The sequence below is a fragment of the Ambystoma mexicanum genome, chromosome 8, assembly GCF_040938575.1.
Source record: "Ambystoma mexicanum isolate Mex_15411 chromosome 8, UKY_AmexF1_1, whole genome shotgun sequence".
Taxonomy (NCBI): Eukaryota; Metazoa; Chordata; class Amphibia; order Caudata; family Ambystomatidae; genus Ambystoma; species Ambystoma mexicanum.
Genome location: NC_090929.1, coordinates 899,358,174 through 899,382,275, shown reverse-complemented (window position 1 = coordinate 899,382,275; position 24,102 = coordinate 899,358,174). Strand labels below are relative to the sequence as shown.

At 48.4% G+C, this 24,102-nt stretch overlaps 1 protein-coding gene across 1 annotated transcript in view; it reads left to right on the top strand.

The window, feature by feature from the left end:
• The window catches only part of GLUD1 (glutamate dehydrogenase 1), a 501,976-nt gene that overhangs the window by 207,786 nt on the left and 270,088 nt on the right, over nucleotides 1-24,102 (top strand). The window lies entirely within an intron of this gene.

Sequence of the window (24,102 nt, the reverse complement as noted above, 5' to 3'; positions counted from 1 at the left end):
GCACGATGCGACATCCCTTCTCGGAACTGGCTGTCAAAGGGAGGCTGGAGAAGAAGTTTAAGGCCCCAGACTCTACCCCTAAGTGCTTAGTGTCGCAACCCACTCCGGAGTCAGTGGCGGCGGCTAGCCGTAAAGCCCCAAGTCGGCACAAGTGTGTTACTCCTCCGGACAGTGACGCCAGGAGACGGGATGCCTTCGGGAAGAAGGTTTTGACTGTCGGGGCAACGACGGCGAAAGCAGCCAATTCTTAGCGATCATGGTACGCTATGATCGTGAGATGTGGCATCGGTTAGCACCTATTTTGGAACATCTGCCGGAGGAGCACCGCAAGTCTGCCATGCTTTTGGTGCGTGAAGGGAGGAAGCAGTATTCATATTGCCGTTGACCTAGCAGTATGGCTTTAAGCAGATTAACAATGGCGTAATGCTGCATCGCCAAGTCTGGCTTAAGTGCACAGACTTTCGGCCTGAGGTGCATTATAAGGTTCTGGGCATGCCCTGTGAGGGGAGCAGTTGTTTGGTGAGAAAATTGAGGCCGTCGCGGGAATGAAGGAGGACTTTGAGACTGCTAAATCATTGGGAGCTTTGCAGAGTGGGCGCTCTTTTTGCTCCTTTCGTCCGTTCCGAGGGGCTTTGTGGAATGTCGGATTTACTTCCAACAGAGACCGGGGTTACGGTCGGTCTGGGTATTCCTCCCAGGAGTAGAGGAGGTTGGCGCAGAATCGGGCCTCAAGGAAAAGAGGGGCGCAGCCCTCCTCCTCTAAAGGGAGACAGGCTAAGCCACAACAATGACTGTCTTCAGGACAATTTGCTGACGGGGCAGGGTGACGATGCACATGGACGAGTGGTGCAAGATTACGTCGTACCACTGGGTGTTGGACATGGTGCATCTAGGCCACTCGCTGGAGTTCAAGTTTTCCCCGGTTTCCATTCCTCCAGTTTATACCGTGCAACCTCACCTTCACATCCTGCGGCAGGAGGTTGTACTTGCGCTACAGAAAGGGGCTATAGAATTGGTTCTGGTGGCCGAGAGGCCAAGGGGTTTATTCTCGTTACTTTGTGGTGAAGAAACCCAACGGCAAGTGGCAGCCCATTCTGGATCTCCGTGCGTTGAACAAGACTCTGCAACGACTGAAGTTCAAGATGCTCACTCTTCATGAAGTCATTCGGTCCGTGCCGCCGGACGAGTTTCTGGCGTCGTTGGATTTACAGGACGTGTACTTGCACATTCGCATGTGTCGACGGCGCTGCAAGTTCCTGCGGTTTGTCGTAGGAGATGATCATTACCAGTTTTGGGTACTCCCGTTTGGTTTAAAGTTTGGTTTAAAGTCGTCTCACCAAACGTTTACAAAATGTTTGGCGGCGTGGCTCCGACGGGAGGGTCATCACGTATACCTGAACGACTGGCTGGTGCGGGGTTCGTCGCCAGGGGAAGCGCAGGACAGTCTCGGTGCTACCATGCAGCTGTTGCAACGGCTAGGTTTTGCCATAAGCTTCGAGAAATCCTTTGTCGCCTTCCAAGGACTTGGTGTTTCTGGGGGCAGAGTTTCAGACGCATCTGGGAATTGTGAAGCCCTTGGGCGAGAGCATAATGAAACTCTGGCAAAAGCCGACGGTGTGGAAGATTGGTACAAGGGTGTCGGTCCGGACCTACATGTCACTGGGGGGGGGGGGGGGAGAGTGTGGCCATGGCGTCCTGCATTCCGCTGGTGCCAAACTGTCTCTTCATGAGGCCGATGCAGGGGTTCCTCGCGGACTGGTGGGCTCAGAGTCGCGGATCGTGGTCCGACAAGGTGGTGATCAACAGCAGTCTGGTTGAAGCTCTTCGCTGGTGGCAGTGCTCAGACAATATGGTTCGAGGCATGCTGTTGCTAGAACCAGAGTGCCACTTTACGATTGTGGCAGATGCCTCTCAGACAGGATGGGGGGCGCATCTCGGCGGTTCACAGGTTCAAGGCCTGTGGTCTCCAGTGGAGTCTCGCTTCCACATCAATCTGCTTGAGTTGAGAGCGGTGCATTGGGCCCTGAAATAGTTTCTGCCGCGTATACGCGGTTCGGTGGTGAGGGTGTTGACAAACAATACCACCACAATGTTTTATCTCAGGAAACCGGGGGGCATGCATTCCAGGGTGCTGTTGAAAGAAGCACAGGAACTTTGGCATTGGGCTCTGTTGCACGACATTGGCATTGTGGCGTTTCATCTGCCAGGAGTGTTGAATGTGCAGGCAGACACGCTCAGCAGGGATGTAGGCCAGCTCCACGAATGGCAGCTGAAGGAGCAACAGGTGGCCATGATTTTCCAGAAATGGGGCCATCCTCCCTTGGATCTCTTCGCAACGAGGGAGAACAAACAGTGCATGGAGTTTGCCAGCAGGTGGGCTCACCCAGAGTCTCTAAGGGATGCGTTCTCGTTCCAGTGGACAGGTCGGTTCGCATACGCATTCCCTCCGTTTTCGCTCATTCGATGGACCCTCCAGTGGATTTAGAGATACCCATGCCGTGTGATTCTGGTGGCTCTGTTCTGGGCCAGGTAGCCGTGGTTCTTGGATCTCCTTCATCTGTCCGTAGCGGAGCCGATTCAGTTGGAAGTGACGCCAGACCTTCTGTCTCAGGACAAGGGCGCTGTGTGGCACCACAATCTGGGATCTCTCAGCCTGAATTTGCGGAGTTTGGCCTGCTAAGGCGTTCAAGTGACTGTCGGCGCATTTTGGAGGCGGCAAGAGCACCGTCCACCAATGGCTCCTATGCGTGTAAATGGAAAAGGTTTTTTGTGGTTTAAGGCCAGCCGGGGGTGGACCTTTTGAACATTTCACCTGAGCAAGTGCAGGTGGGACGGGCGGTCCTGCAACGCCTGTTTCAATAAGGTAAGCCCCGCAGCTTCGGGGTATTTGTTTGACTTGATCACTGGATGGGTTTGTTTGTCTCATGTATGTGATTATGTTCTATATTGGTTTGCCTTTACACGCCACCATGCATGGTTGATACTGATATGTAATCCATTCACAGCATGTGAATCCATGAAAGATCCAATGCTGGAGAAAGGAGTAGTTGTAACTCCATTTCGAGGGGAATGGGTCCTCCGACATATTCCATATCTATGACGGGTAATCACCACAGCTGTGCTGCTTCGGATAATCTTTCGGCTCCTGCGTCGATGACATCGATACGCTGTCCTCGAGGGCCTCCGTCGAGCCGACGTCACCGGATGTTGCAAGTAGGACGCACGACACCCATAGCCTCAGTTCCGTTTTTTCCGTGAACGTGTTCACTTCGGAGATCTCGACGCGCCTCGGTTCTTCTGAGTTCTGTTCTTTCGGTTCTTCGAACCTGTTCGTTGTGAAGATTTCCTATGTCTTCAGCTTCTTCCACCCCACGGCTGGGTTTTAAGAAGTGTCGGGACTGCGGGTCCAAGATGTCGTTGATGGACTCTCACAACGCCTGCCTCTGGTGCCTCGGTGAGGGCCACGACATGGATGATTGTGTAGACTGCCAGTCGCTTATGTTGAAGGCCTTGCGCGAGCGTAAGAAGAAGCTTTCTGTCAGTAAGGTGGCCAAGCCTCGGAAGTTGAGATCCACTGGGCTTTCGACTGACTTTTCGAGGGTGACTCTCTGCATCGTCATCAGTCCGGGGGGGTCTTGGTCCAAGAGTATGTCCCGCCATTCCACTGCCTCTTCGAGGCACTCACGGAAGCGCTGTCACCATTTGCCTTCCTCGTCTGAGTGCTCCGCCCGTCAGCGGGTTGCTTGTCCCAACAAGCATTCCACTTCTGGGGAATCGGGTTCATTTCGGCAGGAGATGATGGTGATTTTTCATTCGCAGGGCTCCGTTCCGTCCGCGCTGTCGAAAGACGCCGGCCGTGACAGTGCTAGAGCCGCCACTCGCACGCCTTCGAGGTCTCGATCGGAAAAGGTGGATCGCTCTAGACTTGCCCGCTCCAGGTCCCGGTCCTCGACGCCCTCAAGACCGTCAGAGCCTGTGAGGTTTTTGAAAGAAGACCTCGACGCAGAGGTAGTTGAGTGACTCGAGACTCCGCCTCCGAGGAAGCCATCAGCGCCCAGGCAGTCGAAGGACACTCTCGGGGCTCTGCCCTTGAGGACTGTGTCGAAGCCGTCGGCGCCACGCTCGACGCCGATTCCATAGACGCCTTTTGAGGCTGCTTTGTCGGAGGTACCCCATGGCATGGTGGAACCCCCTAGAAAAGGCTCTGGCCAAGTCTAAAAATGTCTTTGGCGCTTTTTCTGTGCCCCCATTCCAGCCTCTGGATTATATTTCTGAGGTGGAAGAGGGGTCTGAGGAAGGAGGTTTGGTTCCTGATGAGGTACCTGACGAGATTTTGTCTGGTCATAGCCAGCTTGAAGACCTGCATCAGTCGTTGCACGACGCCAGTGGTTTGGACAACTCTCCGGAGGTGGAGTTCGGTAGGCCTGAGCCTGGCACCCAGGCCTGAGCCTGGCACCCACGCTGAGTCCTCGTACCGGCGCCTTATGTGGAGGGTAACTGAATACTTGGGGTGGTCTGCACCACCAGTGGATTTTCTGCAGGATGACCTGACGGATATCCTTGACCAAGGTCCACCAACTGACCTGGTACCGCCATTCCATATGGCCTTGCAGAGAAGGGTGGTAGCTGCTTCGACTGCTCCGGAGAGTCTCCCGGCAGCAAGCAAGTCTTTGCCGAAGAAATATCATCCAGCCAGTAGCGACCCCAGCTACTTGACTACGCACCCCACTCCGGAGAGTTTGGTGGTGCAGGCGGCTACGGCCCGGCAAAACAGGCATTGTACCCTACCATCCCTCCTGATGGGGACGACAAACATTTTGATGGCTGGGCAAAGAAAGTGTTTTCTTCAGGGGGTATGGCTTTACAGGCAGCCAACTCTGTGGGTGCCTTAGCACGTTTCACTCATACTCTGTGGAATTCTCGTTGGCGGCTGAACACATTCTCTAAGTGGAGGAACGGGATGGCTTTCTTGCTCTTGTTCAGGATGGCAAGGATGCCATGTGTAAATCCGTTCGGTCGGGTCTGGACATGGCTGATTGCGTCAGCCGGTCCATGGTGGCGAGCACCATAATGCGCAGATTTGTGTGGTTGCGGAAGTCGGGGTTTGCTCCTGATGTACAAGCCCGACTCATCAACATGCCCTTTGATGGTGAACATCTTTTTGGCAGCAAGGCTGACGAGAGCCTTGAGAGGTTGCAGACCTCCAAAGCTGCAGTGAAGTCGTTGAGCGCTGCAGTTCGCCAACCTCTGCCTTTTCGTCCTAGGGGACAATGGAGGGGAGTTTCCTTTCTATATTACTCACCTTTTGGTAGATCGAGGGGAGCTGCAAGTCAAAGGGGCAACCGTCGGAGTACCAGAGATGGAAAACAAGGTACTCGAGGTGCCAAGGCCGCTCGGGCAGTTGCCTCTTTACCCTCAGGCAGTGCTGCAGCCGCTTCAGCTTAGTCATGAGGCCATGTCCCATGGTTCGCTGGTTGGGGGGGAAGGCTGGCGCAGTATCTTGTAGAATGGCGTGCCATTACTTCAGATGTGTGGGTTCTGGAGCTCATAGCCCATGGCTACTGTCTTCCTTTCCGGCAGAGGCCTCACGACAATCCACCAGGGAATCTCTTTGAAGAGTCCGGATCTTCTCCTTGCGTAGGAAATACAGGCACCATAGAACTAGTGCCTGTAGCGGAGAGGAACAAGGGATGGTATTCCCTTTTTATTTTTTGATTTCCAAGGAGGACTGGGGATTGAGACCCATCATGGACTTGCGCGGTTTGAACAAGCTCCTCAGGAAGGACAAGTTCAAGATGGTCACTCTTTCTCAAGTCCTCCAGGCCCTTCAATTGCAGGACTGGTTGGTGTCTCTCTCGACCTCAAGGACGCTTACTTTCATGTCCCGATCCATCCCAAGCACAAGAAGTACCTGAGGTTTGCGGTTGGCGACTCGCACTTTCAGTTTCGGGTCCTGCCGTTCGGATTGGTCTTCATCAAGCTCATGGTGGTGGTGGCAGCATATCTCAGGAAAGGGGGATTCACGTCTACCACTACCTGGACGGCGCGCTCTCCCGAGCAAGTCCTGGATCATCTGTCAGTCACCTGCCACTCCCTTCACAAGCTGTGCTTCTCCCTCAACTTGAATCCCACTTGACCCCAGCTCAGCGGATCCAGTACATTGGAGCAGTGCTCGACACGTCCCTGGTGCAGTGTTTCCCTCCCCAGGTGAGGGCTCATCACATTCATCAGATGGTGCACAAATTTCAACATGGCCAGAGTCTCCCGGCGTTCGAGTTCTTGAGGTTGTTCGGCCTCATGGCATCCTGCATTCTTCTGTTGCCAGAGGCCAGGTTGCGGATGAGATCTCTGCAATGGGCTCTCAAGATGCAGTGGTCAGTCCTCCGGCAGGATGTCGGACCCCGTTCAGGTGCCGCCCTCGGTCGCCCAGGACCTTCTGTGGTGGGCCGTCGAAGGCAATCTGATGAGGGGGGGCTCCATTTTGGCTACTCTGGCCAGAGGTGACGATCGTGACGGACGCATCCCTCACGGGAAGGGGAGCTCATGCCAACGAGTTGACAGTCAGCGGTCGTTGGTCTCCGGAGTCCAGACTCCATATCAGTCTGTTGGAGCTGAGGGCTGTCAGGCTTGCCTTGAAGGCTTTTCTGCCGACTGTGCGAGGGAAGAATTTCCTGATTCTGACGGACAACACAGTGGCCATGCACTACCTCAACAAAAAGTGGGGGGGGGGGGGCAGGGTCACTTCCTCTGTGCAGGGAGGCGATGCTTGGATTCTGGGCCATCCAGCAGGAAATTTCGATCTCAGCAGTTCATCTGGCCGGAGACGAAAACGAGACGGCGGACGCTTTGAGCAGGCAGATCACGATCTCTCACGAGTGGGAGCTGGCTCAGGAGATTCTCCTGGAGATCCTCGCCCTTTGGTGGACCCCACAAGTGGATCTCTTCGCCTGCAGTGTCAACCGGAAGTGCGAAAGGTTCTACTCGTGGGAATTTCCTCCAAGAGGAGTGGTCCTTCCCACTGCTGTACGCGTTTCCTCCAGTCCCCTTCATCCCGCAAGTGCTGCGGAGGTTACAGAGGTTTGGTTCCGGGATGATCCTCATTGCTCCAGCATGGGCCCGGAGAACGTGGTACCCGGACCTTCTCGACTTGTCCATCTGCCCTCCACACTGTCTTCCCTACCGAGACGATCTGCTCTGATGGGAGGGGGGGGGGTCAGGTTCTCCATCCAGAGGCCAGATCCCTCAACCGTCACGCTTGGCTTCTGAAAGATTGAGGTATCAGGATTGTGACCTCCCTGAAGACTTGATGGAGGTGTTGCTTTCGGCCAGACAGCCTGCAACAAAGTCCCTGTACCGTTGCCGTTGGAGAAAGTTCTGCGACTGGTGCAGGGTTAAGAATGTGGATCCTTTTAAATGTGACATTCCTGTGGTTCTTTTTTGCTTTCTTTAGCCCACAAGGGCCTGCAAGTGGGTACCATTAAAGGTTACCTGGCGGCGCTGTCCATATTTAAGCGCTAGTCTGAGGAGTGTTCTTATTTCAAAATTCCTTTTTGGGCTCACTAATGTGTTCCCACCGTCACTTTTCCAGGTGCCCGGTTCGGATTTGAACCTTGTTCTAAAATTCCTAATGGGCGCTCCATTTGAGCCTTTACATTCTTGTCCTTTGAGACTGTTAACCATTAAAACTGTGTTTTTAGTTGCAGACACTTCCGCTCAGAGTGAGTTAGTTGCAGGCACTTTCTGTTAAGCCACCCTTCACGGTGTTTCATAAGGACAGGGTTGTCCTTGGGGTTCGTCCTTCCTTTCCTCCGAAAGTTGTATCGGAATTTCATTTCAGCCAGAAGGTCATTTTTCCTGTATTTTTTTTATCCTCCTCCACATCCTAGTAAGGAAGAGGAGAGGCTCCATAGGTTGGATCCTAGGAGAGCTTTAAGTTTCTACACTTCACGCATGTCCCGAGTCAGAGTGGACGATCAGCTCTTTATAGGTTACGCTGGAAGGCGTTTGGGACACGCTGTTACTAAACGGACTTGTCTAGATGGATTATCTTGGCAATTTCTGAATGTTACCGCTTGGCTGGTAAGGACCCTCTGCAAGGGGGGTATGGCTGCCTCTCCTGACCTGCAGAGGGGTGTTCCTATTCGTAACATCTGTGAAGCAGCCACTTGGGCTTTGGTCCATACATTTGTACGACACTACTCCCTACACTCTATCCATGGGCAGGATCTGGCTTTTGGCAAGACGGTCGTTTACTCTGCAATTTGATTTGGCATTCTAAATTTCTATATTCTAAATTCTTTTCCCTCCTTCATACGTTGGTACTGCTCTGGGAGTCTGTCAGATATGGAATACGTCACAGGACCCAATCCCCTCGAAGAACAAGTTACTCTTACCTGGTAATGTTCTTTCGATGGGGTGGTCCGACTTATTCCATATCTCTCTCTCCCTACCTGCCCCGCTACAGAATTTCCTATGCGATTGCAGTTTGTTTCCGCAAGGCTTTCTGTAGTTCTTCTGGCAGAAGATTGGTGCCACACGTTCTGAGGAAAAACTACAACTGAGGCTACGTGCGTCCTACTTATAACCTCCGGTGACGTCGACTCGACGGAGGCCCTCGAGACAGCGTATCGACGCAGGAAGATTTTCCGAAGCAGCACAGCTGTGGCGATTACCTGTCATAGATATGGAATAGGTCGTCGGACCATCCCATCGAAAGAACGTTACCAGGTAACAGTAACTTGTTCTTCTCCAGCATTGGTATCTTTCATGGATTAACATGCACCCGCCGGCCGCCTCTGCAGGCAAACCTGTTTTGGGTTTCCTCTACTTTGGAGGTTAAAATCTGAAGGGAAGCCGCTGGGGTGGGGTTATTTATACCCTACGTCCTATTGCTGGGGACTAAAGCACCCAAAAAGGTTCTTGATAGGACACTGAAGTGTCGAAGTTTTCCATAGGAAAACGCTTAGTTAAAATGACCGAGGTTCCCAGCCTGACTGGGAATATTCACAGCATGTGAATCCATGGAAGATACAAACATTGTAGAAATGGAGTTACAGGTAAGAAACTACTCCCTTGTGGATGAAGCTCCCGCCAGATATCTGTGAGGGAGGTGTAGTAATTGATGCATCAGCTGAGCAGGTCTGGTAAGAGCCCGCGAGGACAAAGATGACCTATCACAGTCCATGTCTAAACTCCCCCACCCCCCGATTACCCAGGTCCCGTTGAAGTGAGTCAACATTTCAACAATTGTATGATAAGGGCCCAATTAAAATGACCCTGTGTTTTTAAGTGTTAACCAATACGGTCGAGTGGCCAGTCATTTTGCCCCACTCTATTATATAGCGAGCCTGAGGATCCAAGCTACTTTTCGACACTCGGAAACCCAATGAGGGGTGTATGAGGGTAAGAACACCCTGCTTGTGCGATGAATATTCCATGTAATCCCTCAATGGGCCCCAGTTCCGTGCAAAGGATTCATTCACCTTTCCCTAAGCATGCGTCTCTTGTAGCATCGATGTCTTGGCCCCATGTGAAATGACCTTCCTTGCCTTAACTGGATTATTGATCCCATGGACATTCCAAGTCAACAGTTTGATTTGTAATTCCCCTCCCATGGTTAGTCAGCCGCTATATCTGGCAAACTCTGATAATGTGAACTAAGCCTGTACCCGAAACCCCCCCCATCTTCTCCCACACTTTCTCCACCCACCCCAATTTAACAGTCACTCCATGAATAATTTGCTCCTCGTTGCCCTATTCCAACATAACTTGTGTTCTTTCGGAACCCCTTCCCCAACTTGAGCTTTAAATTGTCTATGCCCCTTCTCATCCCTCCACCCTCACCATCCGCCCCAACTAGATGTACCCCGCAGTAACTCGTGGAACTTTCCTGAGGAACTTTGGTAGCTACCCTAACTCAGTCTGACTGCTGTATGCAACCGCCCAGGCTACATTAACGTACTTCCTTTTGTGCCGGTCTACATCTCAGCATTATAAACCAGAACATTAAGGATACACTAAAACCAGTTTTTCAATCTCCTGGCTCCTCTCCTTCTCGGGTCTTGGATTCCTGCTTTTTAGATTGGAGGAGGGATTGGAATGGAAAACTGTACATAGTTGATAGCCTCCTGGATTCTTGAAAAAGTGTGCCCTCCCTCCATGCTGAATTCAAAGTGTATCGGAAATATCAATTGTCTTTTGACCCGGTCGTATGTTCTTCTCTGGGCCTGTAACCCTGCTGCATAGTCCAGATCAATGTGTATATTGCTTGCCTTGTATGTTCCTTGCTCTCTCGAAAGCCTCAGGACAAGGTCCCTATCTCTATAGTTCAATAGCCTTGCAATAATAGTGCGGGGGGGGGGGGGGGGCTCCAGGTCTTGGGACTGGGGTCAGGGTACGATGCGCCCGTTCAACCAGAAAATGTTCGGAGACAGGGATCTGAGGAGCGACTCCACAAACGTTTCCATCTGGCCTTTACAGGCTGACTCCGGGACCCCACCTATGCACACCTTATTTCTTCTGGATCGTGATTCCAAATCGTCGCATTTGCCTTTATCTGTCAGGTGCGCTGTTTCGGACGGCGATCACCGCAGCATGGCAACGCAAAGGGACTCGCTTGTTGCTGTCATGATTCCTGCCCCTCATGTCCCCAGCCCTCCAAGATGTCAGGCTGGAGCCAGGCCACGATCACCTACATGGCCCTCAAGGGCCTCTCCATCCCTCCAAAGACCCACTTGGAGTCAGACTTGGCGCTTGTGGCACCAGACTCGCTCACTCCCGTAGGATAACATTGGGGATTGGACTTGGTAGTGCATTGATGGCGACAAGATGGATGCCCCCACATATTTCGGTTCCCTGAACTGCATGTGCAGTCTAGTCTTTTGGGTGTGGTTCAGCCCAGAGGCACCTGGGATAACCAGAGACTATTTAAGCCACGCCCAGACTGAGAAACATGCTTTGTGTTTTCTGCACCTGCATCGTGACACTCTCCTTGTTCGGATCGGTCTCCAGTAGGCCTGCATCTTTCTTCTGCGCTCAGCTCCTGCAAGAACAAGAACACTGTTAGGAACAGCCTTACCTTGCAGCGCTTCTGCCCATCATTCATCACTTCTGTTCTGTTGGCATCTTCGGCAGTGTCATTCCCAACCCGGCACGCCGCTTCCTAAGGAAAAGGGAAAAGAACAGAAAAAAGGCATCAGTTAGCATTCAGCAAATCTTCGCTTATTTTTAAAGATTGTATGAGCTTCAAACGCTTACCTGAATCCCAGCCGCTCTGAGGGAACTCTGTCTTCGGAACTTCTCATCCATCTGCAAGAGGGAAAAGACACTCCAGGTTAGCGTGGAAACATCTAGAGGCGCCACATACCGTGCTTACTCACCGCATTTCTTCTTCATAACCGACATCCACGCTGAAAACTTCACTGCACCTAAAAGACACAGAAAAAGCTGTTTAATACAAATACGAAGGGGTCGAATCGCGCATCGTGCTCTCGCTCACCTTCAGTGCTACTCATCTCAGCAGCACGTCGCCATCCCCGGACACCGGCCATCATCTAAGGAAGGAAAGGAACGAAGTTAGAGAACTGTTCAAAAGACTCATTATACTTACCTGTCCGACTCTTGCCAGTAAAGTAACGAGACAGCAACAAGCCCGCATCAATCAACGTGCCCCTGCGCTGAAAGCAGGACGGAGAGCATACTTTCCAAGAAAACAAGGCCCAGTCTCCAGTCGAGTAGACTCCAGGGAAGGGTTTGAGGTCGTAAGAGGTCAGAACAGGCTGAGTGACGTCCCCGTGGATACCAGGTGAGCTTTACAGTTGCAGTCTACTTTCCCCTCCTATCTCCGGTCCCCTTGACGCTAGGACTCAGAATTTTCACAGAGATAAGTCGTGTAGGACAAGCGGAGTATTCCACCCCCATACCCCCAAGTTCAGGCCTCAACTCGGAACTGTGGCAGTACGGTTGCAACAGGGCAGTCCCAAGGGTCTTTTTTGCAGGGTACCAAGCGGACATCAGGAATGGATGTTCCCTCCACTCCACGTCACAGCTCCCTCGCAGAACTTCTGGAGATCAACAGCAATACAGTGCTCTTCCAGGACAGCATCAGAAGTTGGTCGCCAGGCCTCCTTCAGACTAGTCACCTGTCTCCTCGGGGTTCAGTCTTGGATCCTTCAGGTTTCTCCAGGATCTCGCTAGAGTGGGTATAGGGGTCCTTTTATCTCAAATGCCAGGTAAGAGCAGAAACTCCCACTAGCTAATTAGAATTGGCCCCACACACACCCCAGCAGTGGTCCAATAAGGAACACTCCTGCATATCACTCAGACACAGTGAAACCAGTTTGTGGATTGGGATCAGACGGCCCCAGCCCACATCCTGCCAGCAAACACACATGGCCCTCTTGGTAGCCCATTAAAAGCCTCCGATTTCCCGGGCACTGGAAGTCCATATAAGGATTTTCCTGGCCTCACAGGCCAGTTAGGCTAAAGGACAAGCGAAAAACCTTGTGGTATGGCCATGTTTGGTCACCAGCCACAGTTGGTAGCCAAACGCAGTAAACGCAGTAAGGCTAAAAACCAAAAGCACCAAAAATAGCAAAAAGTCGCTGCTGCCAACAACTTTTCCATTTAGCACCCCTAGAGTAACCAAAAATCCCGAGTGTTAGTCTAGGGCAAAAACAAAAGTGTACCCCATTAGGTGCATGGTACAATGATTAGTTATCACAATTAATGGCTTACTAAAAGTAGTAACTAAGTAGTACGACTAAGGGAAACCATGTTTCCCAGTATTAACAGCCTGAAGCACATGTCAGTTTCCCCATAATAGATGAGCAGAAGACATTGTAGTGAAGCTTAAGGCTTCACTGAACTGTGGGTAGGTCAGATACAGAAATAAAAAGCAAAACGTTTGGCGGTCCATAAAATGGAAGGAAACGTGCAGTAAAGAGAAATATTTCCTGACAATGGTCCCTAGATGACAGGAACGTACAGTATCATTGCAGCTGCACAGGTATATGGTATACTTCCTAAATCCTTTCTTTCAGAAACACCGGGCTAGAAATACGGAATGCTTCCATTTGCAGTATTAACTGACTTTTCGGCAAGGCACTGTGAATCACAAACAGAGTTGCTGTGAAACGTTTATTTTTTTTTTAAAACATTTTTTAATCCAAACTATGAACAATAACGTGGAACATAATTTTAGTGAAGTATATGCAAGTTCCATTAGGTGGTAGTATTCAATAAGATAGAACACCATACAGGGGGGGCTACATATACTCCCCACGTGCCGTTGTTTAGTGCTGCACTTAATCATACTTTGGTCCCATTCCCTCCCCGGTGATCTCTTATAAGCAGTAAGGACATGGGAACGGACTAGAAGTATAGTGGTTTCTGCCTTGAGTAAATATCTTCATATTTGTTCACTAATGCTTTTTGATACACAAATGACTCGTTTTTAACCTCAGTCTGTTTACATATCCTTATTTATTGCTTTCTGGTAGCAGCCTACATTTAAGCTGTGTCTGCAGTGATGGGGTCTGCAAAAATAGTTCCTCTTGTCCATAGTACTGAACCATATCTTTAGGTTTCATTCGGGCAGTTTTTAAGTTCCTCTTTATTGCATGATAATGAGTAGGGGTTAATGTAGTGCTTCCGGATGGATAACTACCACAGTGAAGGGATGCAATAGTTGGCATTGCTCATTTCTATGGTACTCCATTGACTCGGCTAGATATAGAGTTGAATTGGCACTAACGGGATTCTAACCGGACTGTAAATCACGCAGCTATCCGAGGCGGGCATTTAACACTCCATAGTTTGATTCGTCCTACATCAAACCTTTATGCCCTTCCCTCTGGACTGTATAGCGTAAATTCCTACAAGCCCAATGAGCGACTTTGGACAATATTGAATATGTTAGACACTTCCTGCAGCATTGTGGCTAGAAGCAGCCTATTGTGCTAGTTGAAAACTAGAAATATTGGCGTTTTTGCACGAGTCCTACTCGATTGATCACATTTCAAAGCATTTCATTGTTTCAATGCAGACGAGCATACTTTAAGCAGCTGTGGGAATTCAGATTATCAAAGCTGATGCCTCCTTTTGGGAAGGGTATGGGGGTGGGGGGGTTCTTTTGTATAATTACTGGCTGTTGTGCCATGAAAGAAATGAGCATTTTGTGCCAAGGCCTCCTCTTTTAGAGATGCTGATTCAGCTTCTCATTTGGCAAGCATCTCGGACTAGGATGGCGGGTTGCCTGCTCCTGGGCACTCGGTCACTGCCTCCTCATAGACTCCCCTTTAGTGTAGGGCTTGGAGCCTGGGTTAGTAATGTGTTCTGTTCCTGCAGGCTGAACTATTCTGAAATCAATTGGACGGACCGTGGGAAAGTCTTCCCCAAACCAGCTTGAATAGACTTGTTTGTTTCCAGTGTTCTATTTGCTTCTGCTATGGCAACATTTGTGTGCTTTTGTGCGTGTTTCTAAAGATGATTTGCTTAACAGTAATTATTTAGGAAATTCCAGCCAGGCCCACCTGAATATAGTAGAATGTACCACTAATATGCCTTTCACGTTAATTATTTATGTCCATTTTAGTTTAGCCATGACCTTTCAGTAGGAGTGAAAATTAGGCTTCCTAGTGATGCATACACCATGCAAAAGGAAAGATCCATTCCGGTGGAGAGTATTCCAAGTAATGCATAAAAATCATACCAGAAAATCTTTTTCAAATTGGAAGCTTCTTCTGTTTACATGCTTTTCTTTTTGATCTCCTTCTGGTGCCAGGGCCATGAGGGTCATGTGACTAGCTTCAACAGCAATGCCCTTTGCTGGTTTTTCCTGGTCAGCTGTGGGCCCTCGGGACCATCCGTGTTTAGGTTGTCTGACTGGGGTGTGTATGTGCTAGGACTACTCCTTGGTCCCTGTTGGAAAGATTTCTTTTTGCTGCTTTCCCTACATAGGCATCCAGGGGACATCCGGCTTTTTGCTATTGTGCGGAACCGTTACTGATTTTTGGAGGCAAGTGAAGCCTTTCCTGACTTGCAAAGCTCATCTGTTTTTGGGTGCACCGATAAGTCGCTGTGGCTGTCAGTGCACAAGAGCTGTATTTTTTTCTGCACACCATCACATTATGTTTATATTCACTTTGTGGCTGCTTGCATGGTGTGTATAGGATGTGTTGGTGTCGGCAGACCTTTTTTTTTTTTCCTGGTGCACTTCTGTGCATTTTACTGCGTAATGCTAAATGAGTACCATATACTCTGAAATGGCCTTGTCACAAGATTTCACTTGTGCTTTGGACATCTTGTAGTTTGAGCTTTCTCCCCTGTAGTGGCAGTATTTTCCATATATGGTTACCCTATCTCGGGGAACTCTCCTCCTTTCGTGGGGCAAAGTAGCGCTGTGTGTGTGTGTGTGTGTGTGTGTGTGTGAATTGATGTAGTAACACTGAGAGACTACACAACACTTGTCTACTTGGTATTAGCTAACCCACCTTTTGGCATAGGGCTTTACCTACACAAGTTGGTAGTGTGATTGAGCAGCCAGACCTATCTCAAGAAGGGTAAATGTGAGCTGTAGAGCAGTAGCCATTAAATGCGCAAATACAAGTATCCAAGTAACACTTGTACTCAAGGGTTCAGTTATAATTGGCTATTTAACATCCATTTTTTAAATGAGCGTTCTCTTAAAAAGGGCAAGATGGCTAACAATCAAATATACTTTCCCGGAATCAGCAGTTTAGTGAATACTCTTTAGATATTATTTTTTGCACACTTCCTACACCCGGAGGTGACTTCATTCACAAGGACAGTAATGGCATTTATATGTCACTAGTTATACCTTGCAGATTCTGAGGTTGCAGAAAGGAAAGGTTAAAGGAAGGAAAAAGGTAGGTTCTCAGGGCATGTGAGTATATGTAAATCTTCAAATCAAGTCTAGACAAATCCTTTCCCAGCAATAACAGTCTAAAATAAAAGTTACCATCTCTGAGGAACAAATATCAGTCAATGGACTGGAAGGGTTTGCAGGGAGCCAGCACTGCTGAGTCAAATGGAGCAGATTGCACCACACCTGCTTATATAAAAGATCTGTGGGATACCCCGGTGTTTGGAAATCAGAGGCCAGCCTCAATTCTTCTTGCAGTAGCATGCAAGGATTGTGGTCTGTCAGATATTCACCCAGTTAGAACTGGACTTAATTCAGTCAAGGAAGCCTTTGTGAGCTCAAACACGGCACCATCGGGCAAACTGGCGAAGCAGGGTTTCCTGCTATGAAACTTGTGCAGAAAGGACCACAAAGATAATGGCTAGGTAATAGGACTAATCAAGCAGCTATTTTACTCCTGTGGAGGGAGCAGATGGCTACCATTGTGCTAAAATGTTGAAGCAGAGGTGCAGCTGCTGCCATTGCTACTGGCTGACTGCCACCAGCCAGTAACGATGACACACTGTCTTGGTTTAAAAACCAGCTCAGTTACGCTTGGGCAGGTTTTCAGTACTCCCTGCTTTTGGAGCCTTCATGGCTACCAAGGAAGCCCATTTAAAAAGAAGTTGCATACTTCAGCAAGGCTTTGGAAAGAGTCTTCCTGTTGACAATGATAGTTCTGGACAAAAAGACTAGTGGAATACCAACGTTAGTCACAAGGAAGTCAACAAGTAAGTATTTCTGACCTAACTGCAGTCTTGCATTCTGGAGGCATAGAATGTTCAGAAAATCCCTCCACATAAAGTCAGTAATTTACAGGTGTAAACAGTCAGAGTCCACTGATGCCTGCCTCTAAATGTACTTTGTAGTGCGCCTGCCTTGGCTTTGCCCCATGAATTCTTTATGAATTGGTATCTGGACACATGCTCTGCATCTGTTGCATTTTTGGTCAACTGTGGTTCAAGCCAATTTCTTTTTAAAAATTGTGTTTTTTTTATAGTAAAGTTTGATTAGTTACTGTTGTATGCTGTACATTGACTGCTGCGTTCTTGATAATCTCCTTTAGGGGTGTGGAGGAACAGTGACTGGGCATGCCAGTAAGGACAAATTACGCTGAGGGGTGCCCTGGGATCTTCTATGCATATGTGAATTGGTAGAGATGGGAGAAATGGCCCTCTTCAGATGGAATTTCGCCTGAGATCGGGGTCTAATTTCTTTTTCTGTAATTTGCAAGACCGGATTCGTTTTTGCTACTGAGCATAGTGTCCCTAGCCTTTAGAAGAGAACATAGCTGACCCATACACGAGCCACTATGTACATTAAGTCTCAGCCAGATTCATGCTTTCTAAATCACATGCATACATAGGGCATAACTACATTTTGCTCCAGCCACCTTTGTTATTGTATTACTAGTTGGTACTGTTCAGATGGTCCTGTGATTTCAGTGGAATCCCAGATAAGACAGACTAAGAGGCAAATTGTGATTGTGACTTGTCACTGATCCTGGAGCTCTGGCAAACTCTGCTTGTCCTGCCAAAGCATCTGAAGCCCATTGGAACACATTGGGTTCTCCTAGACCCCTCCTGCGATCCCAGTGTGTTTTGAAGACTAGTTCTGTTACACTGGCGAATTGAGGGGCACACCTTGTTAGGGAGGTTTATCATTATTGTGCTTCATCTTCTCCTAGTGAGACCCCCAGCACTGTTTGCTGGACTTCTGGATCGTTTTTCTTTCAATCCTGAATGAGTGGAGCGTTTTTCCACTCATTCATTCTTGTGGGCGCTGTCTTTTGGGACTCTATTCTTTGTAATCTACCTGTACTGCGGAGTCGGTCTGCTCCATAGCTCTTAAAGGCATCTGTGTTTTACTACTTCAGCACACCGCTCCTTATGGGCAGTGTTGCTGGGGACCCTTGCAGTCCTCCTTTAAGATTATTTTTCTATATCCTTAAGTAACTTCTGTTCTTATCTCTCCCATAACTTTAGTCTGAGAGATTGGCACACACCGCCTTCAGTGGAGTGCCAAAGGGATACTTGGTATCCCCCTTCTCTCTGCTCCTGCAACTTTGTAGTCACATTGACCATCACTTAGTTGTGGGTGGTAGCAGTGGACGTGTTCTACAAACTATTGTGTAATTTTGTATACCGCAGGCTATGTCCATAGCCTCGGTAGTGCACAATTGGGGCCCCCAAGCACCAACTTGGGGCCCTCGCTTCTTTATTCGCCATTACTAGCATGGTTATTTTGTAGCCCTTCTACCATTCTGGGCGGAGGAGGTCTGAGTCTGAGTCTGTGTCTGTCTCTGTCTTGCCTTTGGCGGAACCAGTAGGTATGTCTGCCAAGCCACCAGAGTGTCTGGGCAGGCAGGAAGTGGGGGAGGAGTCATCCACCCCCACTGTCCATTGTCTGCTGGAGTGCCTGAATGGGCTGTCAAATGCACCTTTCTGTAAAATGCTGAGAATGCAGAGGGGTGTGTGCTGGAACTGTATAAAAGGCAAGGCTTCTGGAGTGTAAAGCAAGCTGACCACAGGAAACGGAAGTAACCGAAGAAGACTGGAGATGCCTGCAGACACTTTGCAAGACTGTGAAGCGACCACCAATGCTGTCCTGACCTAGTTTTCTATGCGACACAGGAGCTCTGAAGAGGAAGGGTCCTTCCCCTTGGGAACCACTAGCCCCGAGACAAACTTTGAAACAAGCAGTCTCCTGAGGTTCTAGGAGCTTCTAGAGCTGCAGAACCCCAATAGAGGAGACCTACTGCCCATTTCAAGTGCATTGTCGTGGAAAGGCCGAATCCGTCCAAATCTTTGAACCTGCAAGGCCACTCCAGAGATCCGATCCAACTTGCCCTGACCCCCTCACCAGAGTGTGGGGACTGCAGGAAGCGGTGAAGATTGACCGGGCGATCCGTGTTGTTTGGTGCTGTTAAAGGTGCCAAAACCGCAAAGTGAACCAAGAAGTTGTTGAAAGTCGTGCTACACGTTCTCCCTCGAGACTGCTGCTCAGACACTGTTCATTGTCTACCTTTTTTCATCGGACCAAGGAATCCGTAGGTCTTGTCCAGAGCTGCCATATCGCAGAGAAGCCAACATGAAAACGTTCCTCAAACTAAAGGTACTGTGGGGAAAAAGGTATTGCTTACCTGATTCCAAGAAGTCGCTCCAGAGCGTTGGAGTGTATGTAGAGGTGTCCAGGGCAACCCCCTCTTACCCAAGACGCTCCTTGTGTCCTCTTCTCGAGTCCGTTTTTAGGTCTCCTTTGTTAGTTGCTTACTTGCTGCTTCAATAACTTCAGACACTGGAAGAAATCCGCAGGAATTCTTCATAAATTCGATGTTTAAGACTTCAAGCTGTCTCCAAACTGCTTCTAGCTAGGGTTTTGTTTTTGGACTTGAGACTTGTCAGGCGAAGAAACCATCTCTAGAACCTTGAACTAAGCTCATGTTGCACTAATCCCTTCCTTTACGTGACTTTTCTATGTCTTTGCAGAGTAAATGCGTTCCTGTATAACCTGTTGAAACCGCATGAGTGCGCAATAACTAATATGATAACATTTGTCTCTTCCCTTTCCAACAAAAGTGAAAGTGCCCTTTGAAGCAGATTATCTAGTATTCCTTAGTGTTCTATCGTAAACGTCTGAAGTATTCAAAGTGATTCTGGTGTAGATATAATATAATATATATTTTATATATGTGCAAGTACTTCTTTGTTGTGCCTGTTTACATAAGATTTGGTGTACTTTCCTACAGCTCACATACCTCTTAAGATGAGCCTGACTGCTCTACCCCACTTCCAAGGTCCTGAGCTAGTACTGACTGATACTAAGAGGTGGGGAAATCTACAAACCCTGGGATAGCTTACTGCCAGTAGCACTTTAGGAAAACTCCCCTAACACCGGTCTATAGGGAGGAATAGCCAGTAAGATAGCTTAGCATGCTGAATGCTTACTGTTGTGATCTGTGGGAGACCTGCGAGTCTCTGGTTCGAATCCCGGCAAGGTCAACTTAGCCTTTCATCCTTTCACGGTGGATAAATTAGTACTGACTCTGGTTGGGTGATATTGTATGTAGATATGTCATCTGAAAGCGCTTCGATGCAAGTGCTAAATAAATAACATATTGCAATCATTATCAATAAGGCCAGTATCGGTGCGTAATGAGCCTGAGGGGACCTGGGCAGGTGAGACAAATAGGGTATTTCTGCATCCAAGGATGATGGTGTTGATGATTTCCAAAATCTACCTTCGGACTGGATTTTGGGGGACCAACTTATTATGATTAACAAGAGACGCAAGTCTTTACAAACCCTATCAAGGTAGGTAGCAGAGCGGCAAGGCTTAGATACAGGAGGGGTGTGAGAATGGTCTAGGGTTACGAGTCTCCCACAGTGCACTCCAGGAATTAGTTTGACGGAAGTACAAAAATATACAATGACTTGAGGCCTTGGAAATGTACACTGCGCAATAAAACCTTCCGGTAAGTATGGTCACAAAAGTAAATAGAACCTCTAAACATTCGAGCATAGCATAAGTAAGCTATTTAATGACTGCTTATAGAGTGTGAAAAACAGTTGCTTCAAAGGCGTGAAACGCAGGTAAGTAATCGATTCAGCAAATCTGAGATGAAACCCTTATGAGCAAACCTAGCATTAGTTTCCTACCTCTTAGTATTTCCAAACCGGAGATGAGATGGGACCTAGTGTCCTAAAGTCACCAGTGCCACAAGATTCCAGTAGTTGCTTACATTTTCAAAAAGTTTAGAAATGTTCAGGCAAGTCCCTTTTTGAATCCCACTACACACTACACTAGGGTACGCTCAGGAGGGCCACCAGTGTTTGGTAAGATCTTCCTGACCTGTGTCAAACCCAGAACATTTTGCTTGGACTTGGTAACTATTTTTTCCTTGTCCCTAGGTGAAGGATATATATATGATCTAGAGATCCAGGTTATAGGTTCCTACAACTTTTGGGCTTTGGCTCGGTTGCCCCTTTGAGCTTGCATGTTAATGTCTCTTTCATATACTTGGGTGTACTACTGTTCCCAAGTGGTAAAGGGGATTTTCATCTCCTTTTACGTTTTGTATAAGTGAGCTAGCACGCCCCACCTTCTGTGGAGTGCTAGGGGGCAACAAAGTATCCCCGTTCTAATTTACCTGGTAACATTTTGTTAAAATTGCAAGTTTACTTGAATGACTGGTGGCGGTCTTACTTTTATGCCTCGGACTGTTAATTCCACCTCAGTAATGCACAGAAGGGCCACCATTTTGCTAAGATGGTAGCCTCCTTCTTTTTTTGCCATTTCTTTTGTGCTTGCTGTTTTCTGAAGTCTTTCCTTGCCATTCTAGGTGGGAACGAACTCTGTGGACAGTTTGTCTTTGGCATGAATCCTTGGATTCCCTGCCCAGGCTCCAGACTGCCTGAGAAGGCAGGAAGCAAGGGAGGAGTCCAAAGCTCTGCAGCCCTTTCTTTCACTGTGGCTGAAAGGAACCAACTCCCAGTTTAGGGAGAGGGGTGTGGGGGGGGGGCTGGCTGCCCTGATGGACAGCCAGACCGCCATTTCTCTGTAAAATACAAGTGGAGATTGCAGAAGTTGTGCTGTAGTTCCTGTTGAATACTCTGAACCTGGAAGATGCTGACAGTCGACCACTGGAGCTGAAACCAGACAGGAAGATGAGGAAACAATGGCTGTAGCAATTTCCAGCGACCAAAGAGCCTGTTGTGCAACCGGTGCCTGATGTAACCCTTCCTTCCATCAAACTGGGGGTCCCAAACGCGATGACCCCATTTTGAGCCATCCCACGGTATGCTGCGACTTTGTTGGTCTGTAATACACTGGGACCTCGCACCATTAGGCAGTGCACAGTCGTCCAAATCTCGTTGGAACTTTGGTGGCATCCTGCTGCATCTCCAGAGACTTGATTTGAATCCTTGAAATCCCCTCACTAGAGTGCTGGACCAGGTAAGTAACGAGAATCCGACCAGCGATATTCAGTCCTCTCCTGGCTACTGAAAGGGGCACCAAAACTAAAGTCACGACCAGCCTTGAAGAAACTCCTGCCTGCAGCCTTCCCTGTTGATTCCTGCTGCAAATTCCCTTCCAGTGTCCTTTCTTCGGTCACCACGACAAGGAATTAAAGGACCAGGTGTTCGGCTGCAAACTACTCTACTTCGCTGAGGTACTGTTGACTTGCGTATTACTTACCTTCAGCCTTGTGTGATTCCCTTGAAGCATTGGGGGTGAACCAGGTGATTGGGAGTTCCTTCATCCAGTTTGCCCAGGCCCAATGCTGGGATCCCTCTAGGTTGTCTTCTCTAAAGTCCCTGGACCAGTAAAGTACTTATTTGTTTGAAGAGCCTGCTTCAAAAACTCTGTTCGGCATTGCGTGGGTAAAATGACCCTGCCAAAGCCTGGCTTTTGGACCACTAGGGTCCCTTTTCTGCCACTGAGAAAACTCATGCTTCAAGATTATGGAAGAACTTGCAAGGTCAGGCATTTGCCTTGAACTGTATTACGTGTTGAAAGTATTTTACTGATGTATGAGTTGTATTGGTAACTGTCCCTCTGAAATATGAACAGTTGCAAAAGTTCTTACCTTTGCATGTGTGCTGCCATTCCTAAAAGTGTATAGGGTTATACATTTTACTTAACTGAATTGGATCCTCCTCTTCCCAAAAGTAATGCTGTTGGCTTCACCTATTTCTTTCAGAAAATAAGTGTATTAGTTCACCATTTGGGTGTTGCTTCCCCTGACTGGCTTTATAGCCTGTCTAGAATAAGTCTGCCTTGGGTTTTACCTACCCTGAATAGCAGTGTGCCCTTCTGAATAGTGTACTGTTGGCTTTACTGACCTTGGTCTGCTGTGAGCAATACTAAAATAGTGCAAATTGTTATTCCTTACATTAATCTGTGTTTCACGGAGCCAAAAAGCAACTAATCATTTATCACAACATTAAGTCTTACACATCTGATATAGCTGAAGGTTATCATAAATGTAGTTTTAGGTTCATACTGTTCCATGAATTCATGTTCCACTATTCAGAAAGGTATCCTGGTAACAGGGTTGGTTTACTATGTGATTTCTTAACTGAGTGTCAATGCATGGCTGACTGGGTCTACTGCCCTTGAATTACTGATTGTTCTAAAAAAGTATGTTACCTGGTTTTATTACCCAAGAATAGCTGATGCCATTCTGCATGTGTTGTTTACCTAACCTTCAGACTGCTCACTACTATTCTTAATAAGGTAATCCTTTGGGTTGTATCCCTTTTTTAAGTATTATTGTTGAGGGTAATTATTTACCCAAGATTCATCTTTGTATTGTAAAAATATTTGATTTATTTAAATACAAGTAGGCATAGTGTTTGTTTCTTTGGACCATATGTATGCTACAATTTCTTTGTACCAAGCTACAGCCCTCTCTCCCTCCTAAGATGAGCCCAACTGCTCTGTCCATGATACCTCATTCTCGAGTGGTGTAGCCTTATGCGAAGAGTGGAGCTTATGCACTGCCTCAGATATATGGTTTTCTGAAGTCTTGGTAGGACTTTAGAAAAACTCTCCCAACAACCACTGATGTAACTCAGAAAAGAGATGAGGCCATGACTTTAAACCTGTGTAACCCTATGGGGGAGGAGGGGTACGAAACTGTTATGGTAACTTACCCCATTACTCAGATTTACCCAGAGACCGCTTCAGGAGTTCTAGAATCCCTTTGGGCCATATACTTCGGTGCTTGGTCCAGTCGTGGGAGGCCCATGGGCTGTGAGTACAGAGGTTCTTTTCTGGTACGGAATTTAGTTTTGGTCCGTTGCAGAACATTTATTATGGTTCCAAAGACTGTCCAGATGGACACCCTCCCCAAGAAAGGAAGAAAAAAAACTTCTGCAGAGAGGCAATATCAGGAGACCTCCATGGAGTGAAGACTGGGTTCAGTGGCAGTCCCCAAGGTCAGGCAGCGACAGCCAATCTTCTGATGAACAAGGGAGCATGTCCTGCACGGCTTCTGTTGAGACTAGAAGGCTGAAAATTCAGGAGCAGGCATTTTTTACCTTAAGTGCAGCATCCTTTAAGTTCCATGGATGCTCTTGGAACAACTGCTGCAACGAGGTAGCCCAGAATAGAGCTGGTCAGTCCACTGGTGGTCCAGGGACACTTCTGTAGGCTCAGCAGACACAGATCCTCGA